Source organism: Bidens hawaiensis, unplaced genomic scaffold (genome assembly GCF_021521415.1).
Source record: "Bidens hawaiensis isolate Kalapana, Puna unplaced genomic scaffold, B.hawaiensis_p1.1 tig00037809_1, whole genome shotgun sequence".
Taxonomy (NCBI): domain Eukaryota; kingdom Viridiplantae; phylum Streptophyta; class Magnoliopsida; order Asterales; family Asteraceae; genus Bidens; species Bidens hawaiensis.
This window is the reverse complement of record NW_027496623.1, coordinates 1719-11889: the sequence shown is the minus strand read 5'-3', so window position 1 is coordinate 11889 and position 10171 is coordinate 1719. Positions and strand designations below refer to the sequence as shown.

At 40.9% G+C, this 10171-nt stretch overlaps 1 pseudogene; it reads right to left on the bottom strand.

The window, feature by feature from the left end:
* Positions 1 to 585: 585 nt before the first annotated feature.
* Positions 586 to 4132, bottom strand: LOC143589777 (putative LRR receptor-like serine/threonine-protein kinase At1g51820; annotated as a pseudogene).
* Between the last annotated feature and the right edge of the window lie 6039 nt (positions 4133 to 10171).

Below are 10171 nucleotides of genomic sequence, written 5' to 3'. Positions count from 1 at the left end.
CGATGTTGGTTTTGCAGGTTTACGTCACTGGACTTTGGGAATTTGGGCTCATATCATATTGGTTGTTATCCGTATCTTACCCTCTGGACCCGTCGAATCTAGGACCCGTGAAGGGGAGTAGATCCGTGTTTCTTCATTTTCATAGCATGCAAGCTCAATTGTTTCAAATTTTGCAACACAGGTCACTTTAATTAAAGGTTGGATCATTGATTAGTTTCACATCTTCAACAATCTTTAATTTGGAAATCTACTAGAATTCCATTGAATTCTTTTGTAAATTTTTAATCATATGTTTTATTTTAGAATTCCGATAGCTTTTGTTTTTGTTGAGTCGCTAGCATTTTTCTAATTGTTTTTGTTTTGAAAATCATGTGTGGGGGTTTATTGAATCGTTTGTTTCCGGCGAATTGATTTGTTTCCATTGGAATGTTTATAAATCCTTCATGGTAGTGAAGGAAAGTTTAAAATCCTTTGGTCCGAACACAAAAGTTGATGGAATGTTTTCCAATTCCAATTCAAATTCCATCAGATTTCATGAACCAAACGGGGCCTAAGATTACAACCAACAGATCAAGGATTTTGTACTCATATTTGTCCATATAGATCGCTAATTTGACCAGAATTATCAAGTAACTGTGAAGATGATCCGAATGTTTGTTGTACTACATTTTCTATGATCTCATTTACCACTTCTTCACCGATCCTATGCAACCCATTGGAGTTCCCATTTGCTCCGCCTCCTAAATTAATGCCGTTATATGTGGTATTACGATTAACGATAAAAAATTAATTACACCAACGTTCGTAAGTAAGACCTAACCTGTAACAACTGGCATGTTTATGTTGGCAGGCTTTCGTTTCTTAAGCAAGATGATATAAACACCAACGGCAACCCAAACGAGAAAGAAGGCAGGGATCGTGGTGCCGAGTACCGTTGGTAGCGAGCTGCTTTTCTTGTTGGTGCTCCCGGGAGAAGAGTTGACGGTCCCCGGAGAACTCGAGCATGACTTACCATAAGTACACAATGAAGGATTTCCCGTAATACTGTTTACAATTTGAATGTTTTATAACATCAAATATTGTAAAAGAATATGTACATATCTAACAAAAACAATATATGAAAATAAGGCCATGAGGTATACTCTAACCTATTCTAACTCTACATAAGTTCCACATCACTCATTTTTTCTCTTTCACTCCATGTCATCCAAAGGAAATGGTTTAACTCATTTAACTCCATCTCTCTCCAATTAATATTTAATTTAAAATCAAACATTTAGTTTAATTACCAAAATAAATAATAACTAAACAATTAGTAATTAATACATATTTAATGCATATTGTTCATTTTAACCCGTTAGAAGCATAAGCCATGGACCATTTTAACACACTTAACACAAGTGAGGAGTGGTTTAATCCATCTTTAAAGTGTCATGTCATGTTAACCCATGTAGAGGTTAGAGTATACCCCATGGCCTAACTTACGTTAATTTCAATTTGTGGTTCTTTGATAACGTAGTGGGTACGCTTCCACTAAACTGGTTATATGCCAAATTCCTACAAAATAACATTTCTTTTATAGACGACTAGACGAGGACTAACTAGTAGTACAAATGTAAATTTAAAATTACAAAACTCATATATTGTAGAAGATTTGAAACACCTTCAAATTCTTTGGTGTACGTATAGGTTTAAAAGTTGTAGACAAAATAAATGTGTATTCGTTTAACATGAGTTAAGTTCGTTACAATACCAACACTAAATCCGAAAATAAATCCATAAGAGCCCAAAACATTATCGGCACACATACAATTTACGATCAAATCTATACGTATTTGGTGTTATTGCTAATTAACATTCCTTACGGTATTGAGTTATTGACACTAAACCCAAATATTAAAATTAGTAAATTTTGGAATACTCATATATCTTATAATACAAAAAGATAACATATTTAAAATGACGTTTATATTGGTTGGTAAAACTTGGACGTTGCAGTGTCGAGTCGACGTTGTTTCGGTGTTAATTACGTTCGTCACGATAACAAAACTAAAACAAATAACTTACGTTAAGCAAAAAAACAAAAAAAAAACATTTAAATAGTCGAAAAACTCTTTCGGTCTCTGAGCTTCATATGTAGTTTGATTTTTATATTGCCAATTTTAGAAGTGTTTTCATATCTCTTGTTGTTAGTGATAATAAAATAGACTTACAGCTGTTGGAGATTAGGCATGATGCCAAGGTAGCTAGGAATTGTTCCGGTCAAAGTGTTATTGTGCAAATCACTACAATTCAAATAATCAAATAAGAAACTGCAAATAAATTTGATTAGATCTTTTTATTAATTGAATTTCTAATATTATTGTTCTAATCAAACCAAACTGATGAGTTTTTCAAGTTGATGAAGTTCAGAAATTTGACTCACATAATCTCAAGAGCATCCATGGAGCTAATATCCGGAAATTTACCCGAAAGATCAAAACTATCAAGATGCCTGCAACTCAATTAAATCCAGCTTAATTCCCTTTGTGACGAAAATATGCAATATTACCCAAATATTATCCTACAAAGCCATAAAAGTTGAAATTAATTTACAATGAGGTAACGCGAGGTGTAGCGTCGTTGCTGCAACTCAGCAGTCCCACGAGTACGGTGCTGGAAGGCACGGGTCACCTCTCCAACTTCCTAACATGTCGAATGTTGTTTGTAACAAAGCTAAAGCTTCCACTGTTTTATCATTAGAAGTCATTAGAAGTTTAGAACGTCTCACATAAAAACGCAATCTTAATAAATATTCCTAACAAGATTTAATCCGAAAATACTAGTATCGCTTACCATCATTGCTATCAGTACCGTCCGTTAAAACTTCGCTAATTTTAAACGCCTCGGCGGCATTTATGATAGGGGGGTTGTCAGAACTGGTAGCAGCAACTAAAGAAATGTTGGTGAAAGAGTCAACTGTATAGTTATTAAGGTCCCGTACAAGCACAGAACCATAAGGTGGTGATATTGGGAGCTGTTAAGGATCACTTCCGGCGGTTGTCGTCTCATAAATACTAAACGATCTAGTTTGAGTAGAACCAAGGTCAGTAACTTCTGAAAAGTACATAGTTACATAGTAGAGGTTATTCGACGGGGAAATGTTGAACAAAATTAATGGATCGGACGCCGTTGTAACTGTGGCTGCATTTTGTAAAATCCCCATCGGGGGATTATTTTGTCCGGTTGGGTCGATAAAAAGTGCTTCACTTGTGACACTATTAGTCCCAGCAGACAGGTATCCATATTCGGTCATAAGGATCGTTCGGAAATCTGAAATATACATTTGTCATATACGATAATTGCTTAAATAGAAAAAAAGTCGATTTATGGAACCAGCTAGGCAGCTAATACGTTACTAACCAACGAGATCAGTTAAAATGACTTTCAAAAGATTATGATAGAAAGTTATCAACTTATCATGTGTTTGGTGGTGCAGCTTGCAAGTTAAAAGAAAATATAAAAACAGAGAATTTAGACATCATACCTTAGAGATTGACTAGCACCATAAGAATTTCTCAAGATTAAGAACAAAGCCCGATTCTCGTCAGCATCGCCATAAACTTCTGAGTCAACGCTACGAATTTCAAGAGCCGACATAAACGGGAACTGGTTGGGCTTGGTTTGAGCTACACACACGCTAACCGTATCTCCTTTTGCAACATAAGTTGCTTCGTACCATGTCAGCCCCTTTAGTAAAGTCTGAACGGTGGTCCAAAAGTTTCCATCAAAGTGAAGATCGAAAGTGGGAGGACTAGACAATTGGTCATAGTTTCCATAGTTGAAACTCGCTCGAACTAGAAATTTTTCTCCTTTTGTAACCGGGGTGGAATAACAGTTCTTTTTCCGAGTTGTGAAAACCCTGAGGGTGTCCATGATCGGCGATATTGAGTTACTAGATTGAACCATTCGAGCAATACCATTTGAGACTAGTGTGTTGTCTGGAGTCCAAACTATGAGGTTTGAGTCAGTCTTGAACTCGAATTCCCCGCAGTTTATGCTCATAAACACTGCAATCATAATCATAAAGTCACATTATCTAGTTTAACGGTAAATTATAAACATAAACCCGAAACAACAAGACTAACGACTAAGGTTTTAACATGGTGTATTGCTGTGCATACACTACTGAAATTTAGTTATATATGGCAAACTACCCTACACCCGAAACATCTAAGCCAGGTGACTGCGTATAAGATCAATCTGTTTTTCAAAATTTCCGTAGTTATGGGACAACTACGATATTAGGCGATATACCTGATATGATCCTCTCTTCTTCAATTCTTTCTAGTTAAATAATAGATCGATAACATGATCACCAAGGAACATGTAATCATAAATTTATAAGTTGCTTACTACTGTCGGAAACCGAAAATGCAAATAGAGGAAACAGAAGAATCGGCAGCAACTTGAAAGGTCTAGCGGCCATAATATTTTGTTATAGAAGAAATATAGAGTTGAAAGCTTGATTTGGAGGTTATTCATATGCACGGTCCATCTCGTTAACTGGTTGTCTTATAAATGATAAGTCTTTTGAGCGTTTAGTCGAGTACAAAATTATAATTGATCGATCACCATAAAACCGTGTGATAAGGTACCTTTCGTAGTAAGATTAATTAAAATAAAAGATGCTAGATTTTTATAGTCGTTCACACATTTTTTTAGTTTTATGTTATAATCATATATTGTTGTGTTTTTGTCATTTTAATTAAAAAAACACATAAAAATTGAAAGGTACATATTTTCTTGAAAGGTACATCAATTATAAAAACTTATGTTTTTCTTAGTGGGATATTGGTTTTGAATACTTTAAACTTTTACTCGTTGATCGGTAACACTCTTAACTTTTGATTTGTTACCCGCTACGTACTCTCAATTTTCACCATATCTGTTTATAGCACTCCCGAACTTAACGGATCATAACTCCGTTAGTTTTCATATGGACGTGGCTTTTTTATTAATAAAAAACATGTTGTGTGTCCACACCATCTTCTTCTTTCAACATAAAAAGCCCCCAACAACCTCTTATACGACGACACCACCCACCGACCATCTCCACCACCACTCAACTACAATTTCAGCTCGATTTTGAAAATGAGTCGAGCCCAAGCTTTCCCTAGCTCAACTTAGCTTGGCTGGCTCATGAACAACCCTACCTGAATCTAGTTTTTAGGCATGGTGGGCTTAACTATTGAGCCATACTCAAGTAATCGGTTCTGGTTTTGATACACGGGTCGTGTGGTAAAGCCCGAATCCAACTGGATTGAATTTAAGTAAAAAGAGAAGATAAGAAAAACAACTTGAATCTGAATCATACTGACAAGAGTGACAAAAAGATTCCGATTTCAGAGAAATACCTGGCGAAAATGGAGAGAATAATTGGATTGACGTGATGGGGCTGGTGGTTCTGATTGGGTTTTGTTGAACTTGATGTTGGTTGTTTGCACATGGCAAGTAATTATTCGCAGGTTTAGGTTTTGTATGAATGGTTCCGGTCATTTTCAAGCCAAACCCACGAACCCATTTAACTAACCAGATCGGCTTTGGGTCAACCTGGGTGGTGGAGATGGTCGCCGCCTTCGTCCTAGACAATGGTGTTCGACTTGACTACAAAAAAATTTACCTAATGCAACCTTAATTTTACAAAAAAAGCTGTATTAAAAGTAGTTGCATTAGATCTAATGCAACCTTTTTGTTAGATAACGCAATTGTTTCTTTTAAATGCAACGTTTTACAAAGGTTGCATTTGTATGGAACAGTTGCGCTATCAGACCAAAAAGTTGCATTAGGTCTAATGCAACTTCACCTTTTGCAACTTTTTTTTGTAAAATAAAGGTTGTCTTAGGCCATTTTTTTGTAGTATCTCTTTTTTCCACATCTCCCGTTGTAACCGAAGACCGTGGACTCGTCCGGGTAGTTTGATCTCTTGTTGTATTTCAAGATCTCAAACTCGTTGTCTAAGCCGTTTGATCTTAAGACCCGTTGGCAGGGATAGACTCCATTAATGCCTTGGTCGACGGTTTTGTGTGTAGGGCTTCGATCTTCTCCACAAGCACGTGAACTGGAAACATTTATGTCTGAAGAGGTAGGTCCCAGCAGAGCCCAGTTGGACCCGCAAGACTCACCTTAAACAGGGACGTCTGCGCAGAGACCAACTGGATCCGCAGGACCAACCATGCTCAGAGACGTGACGTCCTTACGCGCAGTACGCAAGCTGGTCCCGCAGGAAATGCCTCCCAATGGTGAAGGACTCCGCCTGTCCCCGCAGCCTCGGATACAAGCCATTAGGGAAGGCCACCCGCGCAGCATGGCTACACGCACAAGGCACTTAGCTCTCAATCGTTCAGTGTCACCTGAAGGGATGAGCCAAGCCGGGAGCAATCCCGCACAGAGGCGGGAGGGGGAATACTCCCGCCCAAGTAAGCCAGTCCGTATACTGAAGGATCTTTTACTGTACCTGACGAGGTATGGGCAAAAGATCTGATCAGAGATGCGACAGCTCACTGACAGCAGCATGGCAGACAGCACGCCACAGCACTGTGACCAATAGCCGCCGCCTACCCACCAACTCCTGCCATACCACGTGCCTAGCCTGTAGTTGGCAGAAGAGGAAGAGTGCACGACACGCCTGCTCTGTGTCAGCCGCTACCTATCCACCACTCACAGGCAGGGCACGTGCATAGGTTACAGTTGGTAGCGTGTTGGGCCGGCTAAACCCCTTGGAAACCTACCTTCGGCTATAAATACCACAAATGGTATGATCATCTCATCTTATCATATCTTATTACATTATCATCATAATATACCTGATATCTGCTCTAGCAATCTCTTAATATACTTTTATATTTAAAGAGCAATCTAGTCTGATTCTCACGCCGGAGGGTGGTCACAAGGAGGAACCCCCCCCTTCTCAGTGACGAGCTCACGGTGTCTGTTTTGCAGGTTATCAGAAGAACCATCTTCCAAGGGTCTAACCCCTCGTGGGAAACATCTCTCCAACCCCCAGGTTACCAGTAACCTGCCCGGGGTCCGGTTAGTGTTTCTTCATTGGCGCCATCCGTGCATAAAGCTAGAACTACAATTTTCTCCAGTTTTTTCAAAACTTTATACAAAAGATGGTTAGAGAAATTCCGGTAACCACAACCCCAGCTATTGGGGGGAATACCGGCAACACAGTTTTTACAAACACTACTCCGGCTACCGAAGCCGGAGCAAGTGAAGTAAATTTTACGAACACTACCCCACTTACTAAAGCAGGGGCAAGTGCAGTAAATGACCGCCTACTGGGATCCACCGATACCCAGTTTGAAAAACGAAGACTCCCCCGCCAGACTCTCGACGAAGTCAAGGCATGGGCGGAGGCACGACAAAAGGAATTCCAGGCTGAGTTGAACGAACGCTTGCGTTCCGTGCAACAGGCCGACGAATTCGAATACTGGGAGGATGACTCGGAGGAATCCGACTCCGACGCGAACCCTCGTCATAAGGCAAAAGGGAAGCGTAAAGAAACGGAAACCCAACCGAAAAGGCATTTTGGACAAGCCTTCAAACCAAAAAGCATAGATGGAAGTCCACGAGACTTCTCTAAAACGTTCAGACCAAACGTTACAAATGCAGGAACGTCCAAATTTGCAAGGGACATTGCTGAAGCAATTGCCCCGAAAAGTGCTAAACAAATGCCTAACATAGGCACATATGATGGCCTATCTGATCCAGACGATCATTTGAACAGGTTCATAGCGGGGGCAACCGTTAGCAATTGGACGGAACCCACGTGGTGTTACATGTTCCAAATGACGCTAGTGGGGGCTGCTAGGGCTTGGTTTGATCGTTTACCGGTTAACCACATTTACGACTGGGCAGACTTCCAGCAGAAGTTTAGCCAACACTTCAGCCAGCAGCGAAAGTATACCGAGGAGCAATGGACAATCCTCAAATGCACACGGGAAGAAGATGAATCTCTGCCAAACTTCATCACTCGCTTCAACTCGAAGAAGTTAAGTTTGGGCAATATCAGCGAGGATCTTGTTCGCGCAGCCTTCATCCAGGGCGCGCAGGACCCAGAGCTTATCCGGACCCTAACGGGTAAAGATGGAATGCCATCCACATGGGATGGCATCATGACAGCAGCCAAACGCTATGCGGAAACGGAGAAGCAACTGGGTAGAGACCTTCCGCAGAACACAAACCTTTACACCCAGAGGACGAGAGAGGACAACGTCCTCACCGCCCGATTGAACAAAAAACGGAAGCAAGGCATTTGGCAGTCAAGGGTAAACTTTGACACCTCATCCGGCTTACAGCACCGATTGGGTGAAAGGGATAATGTAAAGCCGCACCGGAACCCCAGATGGACGTCACTTACCAAAAGCGTCACTGACATATTTGCTACTGAAGAGCTCCCATGGCCAAAGCCTCCAGAAATCCGACATCGTCACGATGCTGATCGGAGCAAGTACTGTGACTATCACAGAACAAAAGGCCACAACACTGAAGAATGCATAGACGTAAAAGACATGGTCGAAACATTCGTCAGAGATGGGACGCTCGCGCACCTCGTGGCGAAATAAAAGCTAAGCAGGCAGGCAGGTGCGTGTGGAACCACGGCTGGGGTAAACACGAATAAAAAATCAGCTTCAATAGACTACATGCTGCGTAAAGAACGAGATCCCGAAACAGGTGCGTGTCGGCTCGATGGCGCTCCCATCCCAACAACATGGAAGGGAGCTCATTTACACAGTTTGCATGTAAATCAATTCCAATTTGTAAAGAAAAGGCCAAGAGCCACTTCTAATGGAAATGATTCTCTCTAGAACATCGAAGCTGATGATTTTACATTTATACTTTTCTGGACACTAATATGCCGGTTTTCACCGCATAATTACGTGAAATCATTGCATGGGAAGGCGGTCCTACCCGCACGAACCCAATAACGTAACAAACCTTCACGCAGGTCAGTTGAAGGGGAAAAAGTTCAGCACCCAAAAATGAAAGTGCCGGTCTATCCGCATGAATCAATAAGGAAACTGAATAACCTGTCAACAACCGCGCGTCGAACGGTTAAAACTATCCAACACTGGTGACGACATTCACATTACGTGAAGTCGTTGCGTGGGAAGGCGGTCTTACCCGCACGAACCCAATAACGTGGCAAACCTTCACGCAGGTGAGTTGAAAGAGTTCATCCCATTAAATGAAAGTGCCGGTCTATCCGCATGAATCATGAAAGGAAAATGAACACTAACCTATCGACAACCGCGCGTCGAACGGTTCAAAACAAAATTCTTAAAAAGATGAGAAAAACCTACACGCAGGTCAGATAAGGGTAAAGTTCTGCCATCCTACTAAGTGCAAGTGACGGTTCTACCCGCACAATCACGAAAGAGGAAGCAAAACTTCACCTATTATCAACCACGTTCAAAGGTTATCTTATCCTCAAAAGATGAGAAAAACCTACACGCAGGTCAGATAAGGGTAAAGTTCTGCCATCCTACTAAGTGCAAGTGACGGTTCTACCCGCACAATCACGAAAGAGGAAGCAAAACTTCACACCTATTATCAACCACGTTCAAAGGTTAACTTATCCTAAAAAAGTAAGAAAAACCAGCACGCAGGTTGGATAAAAGTTAAAGTTTAGCCATCCTACCAAGTGCAAGTGACGGTTCTACCCGCACAATCACGAAGGAGGAAGCGAAACTTTAACCCACTATCAACCACGTTCAAAGGTTCTTATTCTGAACACTTGGAAAATTGCTAATTTAAACTAAGTATGCAAGTCATAAGTTTATAAAGCAAGGAACCCAAAGAAGGAAATAACAGTCTTATACGCAAAAAGATTAATATTTCAATGATGTATTACAACAGTGGCCGGGTAACTACCCGCCTAAAAGAAATCTATACAAAGCTAAGTCTATCCTAGCGGTGGGAAGAGATCTTCAGGATCAGGCTTCAGGGCCACCTCCGCTTGGACCAGCACCGTCTGAGCGTGGCTGCCCAAGGAAAGCCTTAAGGATGTTTAGCCCATCATCAGCAGCAGCAGCCTCATTCACCTTCTCCACCACTGGATGCGGGAAGGCAGCGTACTGGTTCACAGCTTGGTCATAAGCAGCTTCAGTATTAACATTGAATAAAG